This window comes from Xenopus laevis, chromosome 4L, assembly GCF_017654675.1.
Source record: "Xenopus laevis strain J_2021 chromosome 4L, Xenopus_laevis_v10.1, whole genome shotgun sequence".
In the NCBI taxonomy this organism is placed as follows: Eukaryota; Metazoa; Chordata; class Amphibia; order Anura; family Pipidae; genus Xenopus; species Xenopus laevis.
In genome coordinates, this window is record NC_054377.1 from 92,088,313 (window position 1) to 92,106,901 (window position 18,589).

Consider the following 18,589-nt stretch of genomic DNA (forward strand, 5'->3'; position numbering starts at 1 on the left):
GGAAGTTTTCCATATAGATTCAGCAGCATAGCTTCCGGAGACTGTGGGATATTTTGTTGTTTTATCTCTGTGATCAAAGATCTCACATTAAGTCAAAATCTCTGTATTTTGTCACATGACCACCAAATATGGAGCATATCTACTATGTCCTTGTCACATCTCCAGCAGGAATTTTAAGCTCCAGAGTACATTTTTGTTAATCTTGAAGCGGTTAGATACCAGTTATATAAGATTTTTTAATAGAACTCTTGATGCATAACACATCTAGTGAACTGTTGTGTTCTGGAGATAGCCTTTTGCCATTCCTTTATTGTATAGTTTTTCTTAAATCTTTGTTCCCATTTAATCATGTGTGGGATTTTCTGTATTTCCTTTGGTTCTCCTAAATGACCATAAATCTTTGCCATTCCTTTTTTTATGCTTGAGCCATCATGGAAGTAGCTTTCAAAGCTCGATAGTGGTCTAAGTTTAGAAAAAGGAAGTGTTGTTATGTAATTCCGTATCAGCAAATATTTGTGAAAGTCATTTTTTTTAAGTATAGTTCATTCTTCAGACACATGAAGGATTTACGTTGATCTGTACAGTACAAGTGCATTAATTTTAATGGGGCTTTTTTAACCCATGTTGACAAATATTCTTATAGCAGTCTTTACAGTTGCAGGTAAGTTCATCAGTTGTCTTAACAACATTTTTCATTTGTTCAGAGTATTGTATCTAAGGAAGAGGTGTTCATGAGGGTTATCTCTATTTCTGAAAATTTGGACTGTGAAGATACTGATAATAAGTCTGTAGCCTGGTTTATAATATTGGCTATATAGTATTTCTTAATGTTTGCCATTCTAATACCAGCCATAGATCTACTTCTTTGCAGAATGCTTGTTGCAACTCTAGGAGTTTTATTGTTCCATATAAATTGGTTGAACATATTAGAAACTTTAACAAAAAAAGATGATGGGATTGTAATGGGAATAGTACGCAAAACATATAATAATTTTGGAAGCAGTATCATTTTTATCACTGAGATTTTACCCAACCATGAAATAAATAAATGTTTCCATTTGCTTGTTTCTTCTTTAATAGTATTTAGTATTGGATTAAAATTACTATCAAGTAATTTTTCAGGGTCCTTTGTCAACCTTATGCCTAAATAAGATATGTAATCTTTGCGCCAGTCAAATTTGAATTGACGTTTCAAGATATATTGGTCTTTATTGAAAATATTGAACATTAATGCCTGGGTTTTATTTTCATTTACTTTATAGTAAAATATGTTCCCAAACTCTTGTAGTATTGTTATAAGTTTCGGGAGAGTCTCTATAGGGTTAGACAAGGTAATAATTATATCATCTGCGTACAGACCAACTTGATGATCTTTAAGACCAATTTGAGCACCCGATAATTCCTTGGAGGTTCTAATTTCTTGAGCAAGTATTTCTATTGTTAGATTAAATATTAATGGAGAAAGGGGGCAACCCTGTCGAGTCCCATTTGTGATATTAACATTTTGAGATAGCAAGCCTTTGTTTATTATTCTGGCTGATGGATTTTGATATAATACAGAAATTGCGTGCATAAATGTGCTTCACATCCAATCTTATCTAAGACTCTTTTTATCAGATCATGATATATTCGGTCGCTTTCTCTGCGTCTAAAGACATGACTTAAGTAGGGACCTTGGATTGTCTGATTACATGTATTATATCTATAAAGCGCCTGGTATAATCCTGTGTTTGACGACCCTTAATAAAGCCTACTTGGTCTTGGTCTATGATATTGCAAACAATATCTTGTAATCGGTTTGCTAATATCTTAGCATAAAATTTCAAGTCACAATTTAACAAAGAAATTGGCCTATAGTTTGTGACATTTGATGGATCCTTATGTATTACTGTTAACGTGGCCTGTAACATTTCTTCGGGGAAATATTCTCCTAATAAAATTGAATTATATAACTCTGTGAGTTTTGGTATTAATACCTGTGAAAATGTTTTATAATATATTACAGGTAATCCATCTGGGCCAGGTGCTTTGTTTATAGGGGATAATTTTATTGCATATTCAACTTCTTGTTGAGAGATTAGAGCTTTCAGGGAAAAAACTTGATCCGTATTTAAACAAGGTAAATCTATTGTTGTTAAATATGTATCTATACTTTGTGGGTTAGGCTGAGTTACTGTATTATCCTTATTTAGGTTGTAGAGATCTAAATAATACTTTGCAAATACTTCAGCAATGGACAATGGATTAAAGAGTATCTTGCCATTCTGTAACTTAATATTTTTGATTGTAGTTGCTTGTTTGCCATATGATCTGTTGACATATTACCTTTATAATATTGTAGGATTTTTAATTTCCTTAAATAAAACTCAAACTTAGAGAGATCTAGATTATGACGTTTCTCTCTAATTTGTTGTATTTCCTTAGTTCTATTTTTAGAGGGGTTAAGTTTGTTTTGTGTTTCTAATTGAGTTAGGTTTGATTCTAACATTGTTCTTTCCAACCTGTTTTTCTTTTTATAATAGGTAGCTTTTTGAATAAAGAGCCCACGTATTCAGTGGTGTAACTAGATATTACTGGGCCCCACAGCAAATTATTTTTCAGGCCCCCAAAATGTTTAGAGGTTGACTTGTTTCTCCAATATTTATTCAAATTGTATATGAATTATGGCCTCATGGGGCCCCTATACCTCCTGGGCCCCCTGCAGCCGCAGGGTCTGCTTCCTCTATAGTTATGCCCCTGCACGTATTGAAGCTTTGTGAGCACACCATTGTGTCTGAAGTGAAGTTTCTGTAGAAGAATTAATCTCAAAATAATCTCTCAAACTATTATTGTATAATTCTCTATCACTTATCCTATTTAATAAAGATTCATTTAACCTCCACGTATTTATTGGAAACTTATTTAATGGCTCGCTTATGGAAATTGGTATTGGAGCATGATCCGACGTTATGTTCCCTACTGTAGTAGTATTTTATCTACTAAGAAATAATCTATTCTTGAATAGGTCTCATGGGGGTGTGAAAAGAATGTAAAATCTTTAGTTTTAGGGTTTATTATCCTCCAAGTGTCATAGAGATTGAATTGGGCTAGGAGTTCTGAATCTATTGTTCCTTTTTTACCATTTTTGAGACTAGATTTTTGATATCTGTCTGAATTTGATGTAGTGTCTATTTTGGAGTCTGATATAATATTAAAGTCTCCACCTATGATGATAAACCCCTGTTTCTGTTTATGTATTATATGTTTATTAAATATTGATGTTAAGAATCTAATTTGATTCGTATTTGGAGCATATACATTACACAATGTGAAAAATTCATCATTTAATTTACATGTCAGAATTAGGTACCTTCCATCAGGGTCAGACTCACAGTGCAATAATTCAAAAGATATTCTATGGTTGAACAGTATGGATACCCCCTTTTTCTTTTCTGGTGCCATTGCATGAAATATATGTGGGAAATACTTTGAAGAAAATTGTGGTGATTCTCTTTTTTTAAAATGAGTTTCCTGCAGGAATATTACATCTGCATTTTGCTTTTTCATATGAGAAAATGTTTTAGATCTTTTAAAGGGGATATTAAGGCCCTTAACGTTAAGGGAAACTAATTTAATTGGCGTAGTCATGTTCAGAATTTGTAATGTGCTTTGCTGACCTTGTGGAAGGCTGAACCCAGAATTCCTTACATATTGTATCAAGTCAAAGAACAATAATAAGAGGATATTGTATATCCTCTTATTATGCATATCATTTTCAGAGAGTTTTATAGCTTGACCTAAAAGCAGTAATATACATTGCAATGAGATATAGTGGTAACTAGCTGTGCTACCCTGGTAAGGAAAAAAACTTATTAAACAAAACCTTAAAAGTGAGCAAAAAATATCAAGGAAAATAACCATCTGACTATTTAAAGTCAGTGAACATTGCTCCATACAGAATGAAACATTTTCTATATAAGCTTTCAAATTTTTTCTCATTAAATTATGAGCAGTTATAGCTAGGACGTGTATTTGTTTAAACTTGTATATATGTATATATATATATATATATATATATATATATATCTATATATCTATATATCTATATATATCTATATATATCTATATATATCTATATATATATATCTATATATCTATATATCTATATATCTATATATCTATATATCTATATATATATATATATATATATATATATATATATATATATATATATATATATATATATATATATATATATATATATATATATATATATACACACACAGTTAGATAGACTAAAGAAAGTTATCCCAGAAAAAAAAAAATTCCACCAGTCTCTGTGCTACTTGTAATCCATTTTAGCACTGGTGGGTATTTCATTGTACAGGTGTACGTTGTGTTTTTTCCCATTCTGCATTTAATCTAGGGGTTTTTTTTGACTGGAAGGTCTCCATTGGATTCTGTGTTGGCTAGCTCCCATTCAAGTGTTATCCCCCCCCGAGAAAACAAATTCTTTAATATTCTGTAAGATGACAATAATGGTATATCTGATCTGTCCTTATTTCATAGCTTGGCATAATGGGAATAGAAAAGAATAGAAAGACTGAGCAAGGTACAATGAATACACACCAATCATATAAAATCCACCCTCATAAAATCTATAGAAGTCAATAAGAATCAGTATGAAAGAATTATATTGCTCTTCTCAGCGAGGAAAAGTGAATTATGGCTATATGTATTTAAGTGTTATTAGAGTGAAAATATAGATTGTAACAAGGGAAATTAAATTCGGTGGTCACAAGGCCAAAATTACATCACAGTGACCTTTGTCATTGCTTCATGATTTTGCTGCCTACCAAGGTACTTTATCAGGCACAGTTCCTGCCTATAATAGAGAATGAAACAGAAAGTCACGTGATTTTATAAATTAATGATTTCTATTTCTTGTCATCTACTTAATAGTTTTTTGTACTAGTTATTTTCAACAGGAAACCAATTAATGGGAAAACATGTCATATTGTGGCACAGTAACTGGGAAGGCTTTTTATTCAGCAACTCTCCAGTGTACAATTTCAGCAATTCAGTTGCTAGGGTACAAATTACCCTAGCAACAATGTACTGATATAAATAAAAGACTGGAATATTGAAGTTGAAAAACAGTTAGAAGTTGAATTGAAAGTTCTAAACAGTTAGAAGATGGTAAATTATTCAAAAACTATAAAAAAAAAGAAAAAATATAGACCAGTTCAAAAGTTGCTTAGAATTAGCCATTCTATAACATAATAATAGTTAACTTAAATGTGAACCACCCCTGTTATGTTCACATAGTTCTGAAATAAATAGCGTTATTAATGGCTTAGGCTCTTTCCAAAGCAGGTTTACAATTTGCCCACAGTTCTGATGTAGAAAGAATGAACTTTCAAGTGTTTACAGTACTTGCATCTGTTGTCTGAGTGAAAGCAGAGTTTAACGTTTAATTAATTTCCAGAGAGTTAGCCAATGTCAAGGAATATTTTAGACACCTTGCGGATTAGTTCTCACCTGCAGGTGTATATTTCTTCTATAATTCTCTATGATGAGACAGTAGCTAAATGGTTGGTTCTGTACTCATGGTTAATACTGTTGACTTCCCCAGCTTCCTGCTATCTTTTTGATGATGGTGGTTCCATTAATTCACCAGTTACAGGTGTCTCCACAACATTTAATATTATTTTTTATTTTACGAGAACCTAGAAGAATCTTACCCTCACAAAGTTATGAGATGCTCAACAATGCGGGTTTTTTCAGCATCACTGGTGAGGGTTATGTGTGATTGAAAATACCATGAATGTGTTACCCTAAACTGGTTAAAAAATTCTTATATGCTTCATAGCTTTAAAAATTGTGTATATTAATATACCCCTATAAATAGCCCTAGGATGCTGCCATTAGGGTTGCCACCTTTGCCAGGCTGCAAAACTGGCCAGTGTAAGTAAGGGGTGCTATCATGGGGGCAGGTATGTGATACTAGGGAATGGGCTGCTATGAATCCTAGTAGGTCCTTGCTGTGGTGTGAGTGAGGATTAAGGTGATATGAGGACCTAAGTGTAGGCCTGTGCATAACTGGGCTGTAAGGAGGGGAAAACATGGAGAATTACAAATTTAACAGACCTGAACTTAAGACTACAGTGCTGCATGGAGGCTAACAGGCCTGTGTATTTTAATATATAACAAATATATAAATGACTGCACTGGCTTTACTCAAGTGAACACAATGTAAGCACAATCACGTATAAGTAGCCAAATGCGTATCAAACCCCACCCACACTCCGAGTCTATGGGTATACTCAAAGTTAAAAGGAAGAGCCTTAAATTAGCGGTCTGTTGTCCATAGGGGTCACTTCTCAGAGCTCAATGAAAGAGCCTGACCCACAAAAATACTGTATGTTTTGTGAACAATTCCATCTTTAATGAAAGCTCTGAAACTACCTATACTGGGTCTGGTGCAGAAAAGCATGCTCCAATATTATATATGTTCATATAATTATTCTAATATCAGCCTCCCCAGCTGGGACTGCTTATCTTTCAGATCATGGAAGTGTATCATTGGGGGTATGTCCTAATATCCTATCCTAATATCTTTATCAATGGTATAATGGTATTTATTCCCTGAAAAATTGGCAAAATGGTACCCTCTTCTTTACAACTATGCCTCAGGAACTGTGGTCATTCGTGCACATTAAATTAGCTAGGTCTTGTATATGAATTTACTCTCTCACTTATAATGTTACAGGGCTCTCCTTGCAAAAAAAGTCTTAATAAGAGGATCTCTTGTGGAATAAATATATAAAGAAATTAGTCACTCAGATTTTCTCTGCAGCGAAAAACTGTTGCTCAAATATGGAAATTGACTTCCTTGGACATACAACTAGTAAAAACTAGACAGGATGTTTTATTCATGGAGAGACTCTTAAGCTTAAAATTACAAGGTATTTAATAAAACCTGGAACCCTTAAATGATTTACAGGAACATTACATGTATGATTTCCTAATAAACTATTGTATTCCAAGAACTTGCAAATGAGATCTTTTAGGAAGCTATGTTTCTGATAAAATTTCTGTCTTCCTTTGCTTTTTCCCACTGACCCTTTACTCTCTCTGTTAAACAAAATATGCAAATTTTGAGTTTGTTTTGTTATTTTTTTGTTGTATATGCTTGATTATGCATATATCCTGCATACTTGGAAATTAAATCCTAATATTCACTTCATGTTCCTTGATCCTATTCTTCACCCGTTGTCATGTATATATGTATATATACACTGACTTAAGTCTTTTAAGTATACCTCTTCTTTCACTATGTACTGCAGACTGGTGCTTAATAATATTACATTTTGGTAATCTTTGTGTGTATGTTACGTATGTAGAAGAAAGATGGTCAATCCTTACATATGGTACATTGCCTTTAGAGTTCCTCGACTCCGTTCAATAGTTCCTTATTCCAGTGATCTGGAAGGTCACCATCTAAGCCCTCAATTTTTATGATGGTCTGTGTGTGCTGCTTCATAGAGCATCATTTTCTGACAGGTGATCTCAGAGGGAACACACACAAAATGGTAGCCTAGGTAAAGGGCAATATTTACTTATACGTGCAATATGGGAAGAGATGCAGCTCCTCTTCACTTACTTTCCTCCCACTAAGGGAAATTTTCCGTCAGGGCAGAAAATCCTTGATCAACCAGGACTGCAGAATTTTCAGACTGAGGGGCCCCATGACTGGCTGTACATGCCCATTATTCGGTTCAGTATTACTCTGAGCAGCTGTTGCTCACCAACCCCTGGAAGTTGCTCCTACTGGCCTCAAAGCAGGTTCGTATTTTTAAATTCCAGGCTCGAGGCAAGTTTTGGTTGCATAAAAACCAGGTGAACTGACAAACAGAGCCTCCTTCAGGCTGCCAGTCCACATAGGGGCTACAAAATATACAATCAAAGCCCTTATTTGGCACCCCCAGGGATTTTTTTCATGCTTCTGTTGCTCTCCAACTCTTTTTACATTTGAATTTAAAAATGATCGGGGACCTATGGTGTAGACCATGTGGTCTGTGCTAAGTATTGTAGCCAAATTAATGGTACAGTACACGGGAAGGCTAGCCATGTTTAGCAGATTTTGCCTGCCTCAGTTTTCATCTGTTGAAGTGATCACATGTGGAAACCGCTAGCAATCTCTTCCCTTTGCAGTCACTCAGAAGCAGTCACTCAGAAGCACTTGAAAGGGTGATAAATAATTTGCTGGGGACATATTCAGACAAGGAATATAAAAAGACACTTGCTATGGCTCTCAGGAGAAAATAGCATACGAGAAAGTGGACTTTTCCATTCCATTAGCCTAACTCATACAGTATTTTCTATTGTTTGTATTTACGGGATAAATACTGCAAAAAAATGAAAGTGGATATCTACATGTGATCAGCCTAACACAGAGGACAATTGTAATACAAAGATAAGATTTTGCACGTGTGTCTGGAAGAAAAATCGAATGTATATTAAAAGAGAACTTTGTTAAGTAAATGATCTGTTGCCACATTTTAACAAGTCCTAGTCCCTTTTGCAGATTTCAGATTAATTTAAAATTTGTAAAACCCTTATTTCTTAAGTATTGCTTATTGCAGTATGTGTGCATAAAAAGAGAAAATGAAAATATTTGGCCCCCAGAGCTAAAAACCGTGAATAGAAATGAAAGTGAGCGGTGAATCTGCTTTATTCAGTCGAGACAAAAGACTGCCATAGGGGAAAGGCATTAATCATAAAGACAACATAGAATTTTTAAAACCAGTAGAATAAGCCTGTCATTAAAGATTTAATTGACAAAAGAAAAGGATGAAAATGGCTTTAATATAAGAGCAACCTCTGTGGCTCTGTGCTATGTTTATAGTTGCCACCTAAAAGGTATATTAAAGCCTGACCAGTAAAAATATGGTTTCAATTTAATTAATAGGAGAAAATACTTAGAATGTAGGAAAGACATGATTCTTTTTGGCAACCCAACATTACAGATGAGCCAAATGGTTCAGAAAATACACCGGCATTTATATTTGATGTGAACATAACATAGAAACATAGAATTTGACAGCAGAAAATAATCAGTTAGCCCATCAAGTCTGCCCGTTAAATGCTTCGTTCTAGTTTTGTTTTAAGCCTGTGTTGCTTTATATCAATTTAAAGACTACCTCTGGGAGCACCTGGATAACATTTGAAATGGGAACTGGCATCTATATGACAATGTCACACACTGTAACCTGCAGCACTTAAAGTGGACCTGTCACCCAGACATAAAACTCTGTATAAAAAAAGTCCTTTTCAAATTAAACATGAAATCAAATTTCTATTTTTTATTAAAGCATTCATAGCTGTTGTAAGCTCATTTAGAAATCTCAGCTGTCAATCAAATATTGTCTGCCACTCCTCTATGCCAGTGGCAGAGGCGGGGCAGACAATTACTTTCACTTTCCATTCAGCACTTCCTACATGTCACTGCTCTCCCCACATTCCCCCATTTACTTTACCATTTAATTGTGTAGTCAGTGCATGGGGATGGACATTGTGTCCCCCATTCTGGTGCACAAACAAGACTCTGAGATGATACAAGGCTTGTCTTAATAACCGTGTCCACAAAATGGCTGCTGCCTGCTTGCTATAATTTTGAAATCCCAGACTGAAGGAAGCAAGAATTAAATAATTTATATAATGTAATTAAAGTTCATTTTGCTTGACTAATGTGATAAAATAGGATTTTGAATAATTTTTTTGGGTGACGGGTCCCCTTTAATATCCCTCCGAATTTTGTCTGTAAGTTCCCCTTCCATTTAGACTGTAAGCCCTACGTGGCAGGGACCTCCATCCTTTTGTCTCCTTGACACGGAGTGTAATTATATTTTATAGTTATGTGAATTGTATTTCTTATAATGCACTTATTGTTACCTTTTATTGCAGCTACTACTAATTTATTGTTTTGCTGTACAGTGCTTTGCCCTCAAGGAGCGCTATACAAATAAAAATATAGATACATATTATCTTGTGTATTTAAGTCCCCATCACATCACCTGGAAAGCTATTTCATTAACTGAGCACCCTTCCTTGAAAGTGAGGGTGCTCACTTTATGTGAAAGGGAATCTATCACATAAATTTTATTTTAATACAAGCTTCACCTCACTGAAATAAGAACCTTCTAAATATACTCAATTACAAATTCTGTACCGTTCATGAAATATTTAAGTTACTCATTAACCTTCCCCTCTCAGCAACCTGTCTCTCTTCATTCAGTAGGCAAAGTCAAATTAGTTAGGTCTAGTGATGAGTGGATCTGTCCCATTTGGCTTTATCAAATACGTGCGAAACCGCTAAAATTTTTTCGAAAAGCATCAAAGTCAATAGGCGACAAATTAATTTAGATTTTTTTACGCATGCAACTTTTTTTTCACTCTCTTTTCTCACAAATGCATTAAAGTCAATGCCCATTTTTTTCTTGCAGTGATTTATTTTTGTTGGATCGACTTTTTGTCCAGATGCATTGAAGTCAATGACCGTTTTGCTGTAGTTTCACATAAAAATTGGCAGATGGCAAAATGTGGAATTGCGCTGCAATTGCATGCCTGGTGAAAAAATTCACTAGTTAGCTCTAATACAGCTTTTGGAGGTTGCACCCTTTGCCTAGAAGATGTATTAGAGCTCACAAATAATTATCTCTGATGGAAATCATGTTTCTCTGCATGCAGGGCATTTGCCAGAGTCCATTATATTGTTAGCTTTTGTTTATGCTGGAGTTGGTTATTTGAGTGAGGTCTAAAGCATCTGTTAGGAAAGGGAATGGATACCCCCTAAAAGACACATCCAATCCAGATTTCTGCATGAAGAGTTACAGGTAGAGAGAGATAGTAAAGAGGGGTCCAGGGAGCAACAATAATAGCACAGTTGTGCTCTCTGCACTAGAAGAGCCGAATATCCAATTTGAAAACCGGAAATTTGGCTCCTAACATTACCAGGAGCTGCATTATTGCCACCCCTGGTAAGCAGTGAGGCGCTGCCACCTGAGGCGAGTTTCTCAACCTAATTGGTGCAGCATCTCTGCTCTTTCTACAGCTCCAAGTTGTACACATTAAAGAGGACCTGTCACCTAAACTTGCTTTAACAGAAGACTATAAAGAATTAACCATGAAATAGTCTACATTCTTTCCACAGACAAAATGCTCCTGTCAGAGACGGGCCTGTCTGGCTGGGCGTCCTAGGCAGCCCAGCCGGCTAGTTCGCCCCCCATCTCTGTCCCACGCACATCAGTGGCGCTCGCGTGCGCATGCGCAGTAACAACTTTTGCGCACACGGAAGCAGCATTCTCTGGCTGCACTTCAGCATCTGCCGCTTTCTGGTTCCCGGTTCCGCCGCACATTCCCTCCATGGCTCTGAATACGTAACACAACGAGTGCAAGGAGCGCCACTGTCCTACAACTCCCTGGGTCTGAGTCTGACAGTGGGTCGTACCATCCGCAAGGGGTGTGGCGAGGCGGAGTCTGAGAACGCAGAAGGAAATGGATATATAGCGGCGTGCACCAACTGCCCCAGTCGGACAGGCAGGAGTTGTTGCTGGTTTCTATTTCCGGGCGGGGAAAAGTGCCAGGTCTGGTCTAGGAGTAGGCAGAAGAGGTAGCTGCCCAGCGCCCCCCAATCGTAGGCGCCTTCTGTCTACCCCTAGTTCCGGCCCTGGCTCCTGTTAATCATCCATAACATGTCAGGTCTTCCACAATATTGTGAGTGAAAATGGCAACTACCTGAATGCAGCTGATTCACGATTGAGGAAATTAATGGCGTATTCTTCCTGTTGTATTGTAAATATCTGATAAGAATATACAGCTATGCAGCTTTTTGTTTGATTCACCTTCCAGCATACATTATGTACAGCCCCATGAAATAGGTGAAACAGTTACTTCACCTAGAAGCAGTGACTCTGCTGTTTCAGATAATCCCCTAAAGCTTTGCTTACTAAAAATAATATATCAGGGACCATACTTTGCTTCTCTCTTACCTTAACCTGCACTACTGAGAAATGTCAGAGATCTCATGATTTTCAGCTTTGCCATTGTTTATATAGTGAATATATATATATATATATAAATATAATATAAAAGAGCCATGAATATCCTGCTTAGTGATGTCATTTGTTATTTCTGTCACATGACTGAAACGTGTGTATTATAATAAATAAAGTGACCTGTATAAAAGTCAGCATATGGACTTGTGTTTTTATATGACCATAGAACTCCTCTGTAACTTATAATATCCTTATATTTTACAATAGGGGATACTTTATTTGCTATATATATGTATGTGTGCGTGTATAGCACTTACTTTTATTTTCATGTAAGCTCAACTGAGAAACATGTATGTATGCGCAATATATGTGCAGCTGGACTGGATTTGTTGAATTATTTCCTTGGGTGAATTCCTAGAATTTATTCTTTAGCGTGCATTACATTTTAGAGTTGTATTATATGCTTCTTATTTGTCTTTTTTGCTGACATCTATAAACACACTGGATAAAGTTTAAACAAGAATCTGTGCTATCTATTTCCCCCATGTGTGCTGGATTGCTAAATGTCATTCTTCTGCACAGTCTTACTCTATGGCATTGCTGTTGCAAGGCTGATTTCTCCCTTTGCTCCTACTGAACCCACTGATCCTACTGATCATTTAAAATGATCTTCACAGGGACCTTTTTAAAGTAAAATGAGTTGATGCAGCACTCAGCATCAGATTGCATTATTTACCCATACGAGACCTTCTGAGAGATAAGCATGCTGGAAGGGTTACAGAGCAATTGAAGAAGTCATCTGTTCCTGAGCTGTTTTAAAGGTTCCGTGTCAGGTAGAGTGCTCTGTCACACATTCCTTTCGTGTTTGATAGCTGTTTTACTTCTTCGTCACTTTTTCTTCGGTAAGAATTCGTTTTCTATTATCATCTACCTGAAGTCACTGAAATGCTATTGAAAATGCACCTGTATAGAGGCACAGCCAATTCACAAATGTTTTCTGAAACAAAGCAGGAAATCTGACTAAGCTTTTTTAAGTGGATATGTCATAAAAATGGATTTTCTTTTCAGTCCACTGAAAACGCACTCTGATTACATGCTTTATTCTGGTCAGTCTAGACATGAGCTTCAGATGCTCAGCCCTTTCATTTTTATTGGTTAATTTATATTTATGATGGCAGCAGAATTTTTTAGGCACTAAGGTAAATAATAAATAGAAGCAACATCCTTAACAATTATAAACCCTACTTTCATTTTACACAGATGCACTGTATGTGTTTAAAATGTTTCCTTTATACTAAAGGTTATGAAATGTTATAGGAGCAGTCATGCAACCCAATTGTAGTTCTTACTTGCTACTGATTACGAAATGAAATGGAAAATTGGATATAATTCCCTAGAAAGAAGTCTGGGTATGCAAATTGCCTTTATCACCAGTAACTTAACTAAAGAGGGTCGGACCCAGGTGCAGGCCATGCAGCCAGGAACCCCCGACACCCCAAAACCACCCAACCCCCTCCAGATGCAGTTTTCTGTGCGCCTTTGCATTGGTGTGAGCATCTGGAGGACCACAATGTGGCGCGGGCCTGGATGCGAGCGCACGCCTGCACCCCCCCCTAGTTATGCCCCTCTCTGTACCTAAGAGTTTTTTTCCAGAATAGTATATTGTCATAATACATTTTCTATGAAAAAATGGTTAACTGTTTAATAAACTGGAGCACAAAACAGCAGCTAGTAAATCCAAAAAACAACAAAAATCTCCCTCCGGCAAGACCCTGTAATCCAACATACTAGACCAGTGCTGTCCAACTTCTGTGGTACTGAGGGCTGGAATTTTTCTGGTCTTCGTGGTGGAGAGTTGGTTATAAAAGCCAATGTTGACCACTCCCCCTTTATCACACTCATTCCAAATCACATCCATGTTACCAAAAGAACTTTTAAGACCAGCATATCAATAACCCAAATGGTTGGTGCTCACTGCAGGCATATCGCTCATCACTCATGTGTAAGTCTTATTCAAACATACCCAAATGTGTCCCTCTTCCCTGTGGATAACAACCCCCCCATGATTAAACACCTTAGGGGTCTGTAACAACAATTTCCAAATGCTAGCAAACCACAAGGACCAGAGTCGGACTGGCCTCCTGTGGCCCCGGGAAAAAACCCGGTGGGCCCCAGCCGTGTGGCCCCTAGGCCCTTGGTTTAGTTAATTTGCGAGGGCATAATAAAATTTGTACCGTGGGGTCTATCAGGGTTTAGTGGCACATATGCAGACAGTGGGCCCCACTAAAATTAGAATTACAATGGTTACCGGTAAGTGATTGACAGTGGGCCCACCGCCGCCCGCTTCCTGCTTCCGTCACTTCCAATACTTCTGCCCATAGCTGTCTGCAGTACTTTTTTGGAGCTGAGCTGCTGAGAACCCTGCTTTGCTGCTAGGGCTGTCCTCACTGTGCCTGCAGGTAAATTATATGTTTCAGGCAGTGAGGCAGGAGGTAGCCAACCCAGAGTCCCGCATGTGCATTCTATTAGGTGTGCCAGGGTCGGAATGGGCTGGCGGGAATCAGCTCTTTTGGGCCCTGCCAGTCCAGACCCACTCCCTGCACTCCTGCTTACCTTCCTCCCTTATTGCCATCACGCAAAGGAAACTGTGGCTGTGGGGGATTGGCGGGCTGAATGGGGGTCCCGGAGGAGGATTTGTGGCTGGGGGGCTGCCCAGAACGAACTCTTCCAGGCTCACGTCCCACAGGTAGCATTAGCAAGCAGAGTGTGGCACATGCAGGAAGCTTAGGACAGGTAGAGTATGAATAGAGAAACCTATCAGGACCACTCTAATATGAACAGTTCATACTGTGCTACATATGAGGTGTGAATAGTGTGTGAACTTTCAGTCAGAATAATCATGCACATGAACATTGTTGCGCGTCTAAATTATTTGGACGCCCATTGACTTCAATGCGTTTTGCGAATTTTTCACTGTTTCGCGAATTTCCCGAATTTGGTACAAATTTGCCCATCACTAGTCAAAATACGTAAGCTCATTTGCTTTTTCAAGGTCCTTCATTTAATGTCATTTACTGCCTACTGTGTGCTAAATATTAAGGTGTATTTAAATTTCATTGAAATCCTTAGCAGAAATGTGCATTGTGTGAAACACTGCACAACTGAATGGTGGGACCATGTTCACTTTTGTGTGTGACGAACGGAGGGTTAATCCCCCCCGAAACATTGATGCACAGGTGGTCACTTTAAATAAAAGGGGTAAGCTCCCCACCTGCAACATACATGGCGTTGTGCAATTCTCTTAAATTTTCTACCATGTTTACTTACCCTTTACTTTAATTGAAATTTAATTGAGACCTGTATCGAAGCTTTTAAGTCCCAACTAATTAATTAAAATACAGGTATAGTACTCATACCTCAAATTTTTGACAATGTATTTAAAGGAATTTACACAGGCTGAATATGAGTGCTGGAAGTTTTTTCTCTCTTCTGTATGTGCATATAATGGCTCTATATGGTTTGTAGCAGCTGATCAACTCCAGATTGTAGGTTAGTACAAGCGTTGTAAAAAATAGCAGCTGGTCAATGCTACAACATGGGATGTACCGAGTGCTCATCGTTTCTTTTTGTTCTGCTGTCTTTGTCAGCTATTTTTTTTGAACAAGGGCTCCTGCTCTTCTTGCATTGCTGGTTTCTTTGCACCAGTTGCTGTCTGCACAAGCGCTGGCAATCCTGGAAGGGCTATCATTTAAGTAAGCTAACAGAAAATATCAGGCTGGGTTGTTTACACCTCTTACAGACTGTAGGACAGAGCTGGCACAGTGTCACTGTATGTAGTACAGTTTGAACTGTCCATCTTAAAATGGTTATGATAGGAATCCCTGTGTCCTGCCCTATTCTGCTTGTGTACCATCTTCTGCCTTCCATATGCTCCCTACGTGCCATACTCTGCTTACTTGTGTGTGCCGTACCATATTCTGCCAACCTGTGTGTGCCATACTCTACCTGCACTACACTGTCTGTGTGTGCCATACTCGTCCTGTGGGAAGCTGGTGGAGGTTGTTAGCATTTGGAAATGGTTAAGCAGCTCCTAAGATATTTAATTGTGTCCTGGGGGTTGCTGTGTTATCCACAGGGGAGGAGGAGGCATATTGATTTAAGGATGTCTTAATATAACTTAACTAAGTTTTTTCTCACATGAGTGATGGGTGATATCCCTGCAGTGAGCTACCACCATTAATGTGGATATGGTCTTATAAGTACTTAAGGTAACATGGGTGTGGTTTAAAACAGGGAGTGGCCAACACTGGCTTCCATTATGGGCCCTCCACCATGTAGGCCAGAAAAAATCCACTGTCATATGAGCATACCTCCCAACATTTTGGAAACAGAAAGAGGGACAAAAAGATTGTTGACCACACCCATTTTGTGGCCACACCCCCTAATTACCATGTCCCTTTTACAAAATTTTGCAGGTTATGAAAGTTTGAACACATTTCTATAGTTTATATATGTTATTACAGTTTTGCTAATGAAGGTGACTTGCCCTTTAAGCTGTGAGTCTTAGTTCTAATCTTATCTAAAACGGTTACAAAATTATTTTAGTATGTATTCTGGGCTCTCTGCCAAGAGCCAATTAAGTTAGAAAGTTGTATCTTTTTCTGGCTGTTCAGTGCAGCTGATCAAAGAGAAACTCTGGAAATTTCAGTACAAAACAGGGACTGCAGGTTGAACTGTCAAAAGTGGGACTGTCCCGCTCAAAATGGGACAGTTGGGAGTTATGAGTGATATCCCTGCAGTGGGCCCAACCATGTGTTTTTTGGTGTGCTACCAGCATTAATGTGGACATGGTCTTAAAAGTTCTTGTGGTAACATGGGTGTGGTTTAATATGAGTGTAGGAGTGGTCAACATTAGCTTCCATTATGGGCCCTCCACCACATAGGCCATAAAAATTCCGCCCCTCAGTATCACAGAAGTTGGACAGGACTGGACTATAGATCATTTAGAATTCTTTATAAGGTCAGTACCTTACTATCTATATAAGGTCAGAACAGTATACACATTTTATCTATACAACAGCTCAAAATACCTTGGAACTGTTTTAGAGTTTATGTTCAGTTAATAAAAACCTAATTAGAGCTGAATTTCACTCTTTTTAACCACAAGCTTTCTTGTCATTTTCTGTGCTACAATTTTTGCTGTTAAAAGAGAAGGAAAGTTACCAAAGCAGTTTATTGCCGATAGCCACAATAGTGCAAGCTATAACACTATATTAATTCAGCAGAATGTTTTACCACACCTGAGTAAACAGCTCTAAAAGCTCTGTGTTTGTTAAGGATAGCAGCTGCCATATTTGCTTGTTGTATATTGTAACCTTCAGGTAGTGAAGATCATAGCACGGCACAGTTTTCAGCACAGAAATGGAGGTTGACACCACCTTTAAGAGTTTAAATGCGGCTTGGCTGGCTTTTATTATACACAAAATCACATCTTCAACAATCTTGCTTCACATTAACATAAGCAGTCCCGCTTTACACCCTCAATGGTGTTCACACAGACACAAATTTCCAGAACTTACAGCTTTCACTGGACACAGATCCCAGAATCCTCTCTTGGACTCATTCTTGACACTCTCTGGGGAGGTTCCTCTCTCCTGTCCTTTGGAGCTCTCTCCAACACTTTGCTCAGTGGAGAATCAGACTCTGTTTCCCAGCTACACACACCTCCCTCCTGCACATGACTGTTTCCAGTGGCCTCTCACCCTCCTCCACTCAAGGAGGTCTCAAGGGGTAAGCACTGAGGTGAAGTCTCACACCTCCTTTTAACTACAGCTTAATTAGCTAACTAATTCTAATTTAGGCAGCTGCAAACGCTTTCTTGGGCTATCCTGCCAATTAGGAGTTAAGGGTGTCCAGCTAGTGTATGAGCATGGGTTACACTGTGAAACTACACTCAGGGCGAAGCCTTTGCTAAATGGAAGCTTCCCCTTTAAGATGGTGTAAACTACAACCCACAGGCAGACATTGATCAGGAGAGCATACTCAAGGGCCCTTGGGACTCCAAGGGACAGCTTATTTAATAGAACCAAGAAACCTGGTAACCAAGAGGCACAGACAGTACGCTTTATTAGTACGTATTGCAAACAATGGCCACATATTGACTCCATACTTAAGAAGCATTGGCACATTCTATTGACAGATCCAGACTTATCGAGTATATTGGGACCTCGACCACTGACGTGCTGTCGCAGGGCACCCAATCTTCGTGATCGACTGGTCAGGAGCCATTTTGGCAAACAGAAAAACAAAACAACACAAATTGGTACATTCCCATGCGGGAAGTGCAGAGCTTGCCGATATATGTACAACAAATCCTCGATTTCTGATAGGTTCGGCAAACAACATAATATCACCCAATTTTTTACATGCAATACTGAGTGTGTGATTTACATGCTGACCTGTCCCTGTGATAAAATATATATTGGCAAAACAAATCGTGCTCTGAAGAAAAGAGTACTGGAACATGTCACAAGTATAGATAAAGCACCAGA

General features: G+C 37.9%; 1 long non-coding RNA gene across 2 annotated transcripts in view; it reads right to left on the bottom strand.

The window, feature by feature from the left end:
• The window catches only part of LOC108714323, a 30,642-nt gene extending 12,722 nt beyond the window's left edge, over positions 1-17,920 (bottom strand). For both annotated transcript variants that reach the window (XR_005967014.1, XR_001935350.2), the window contains exon 1: positions 17,618-17,920. This is a non-coding gene — a long non-coding RNA (uncharacterized LOC108714323). The remainder of the gene's footprint in view (positions 1-17,617) is intronic.
• Between the last annotated feature and the right edge of the window lie 669 nt (positions 17,921-18,589).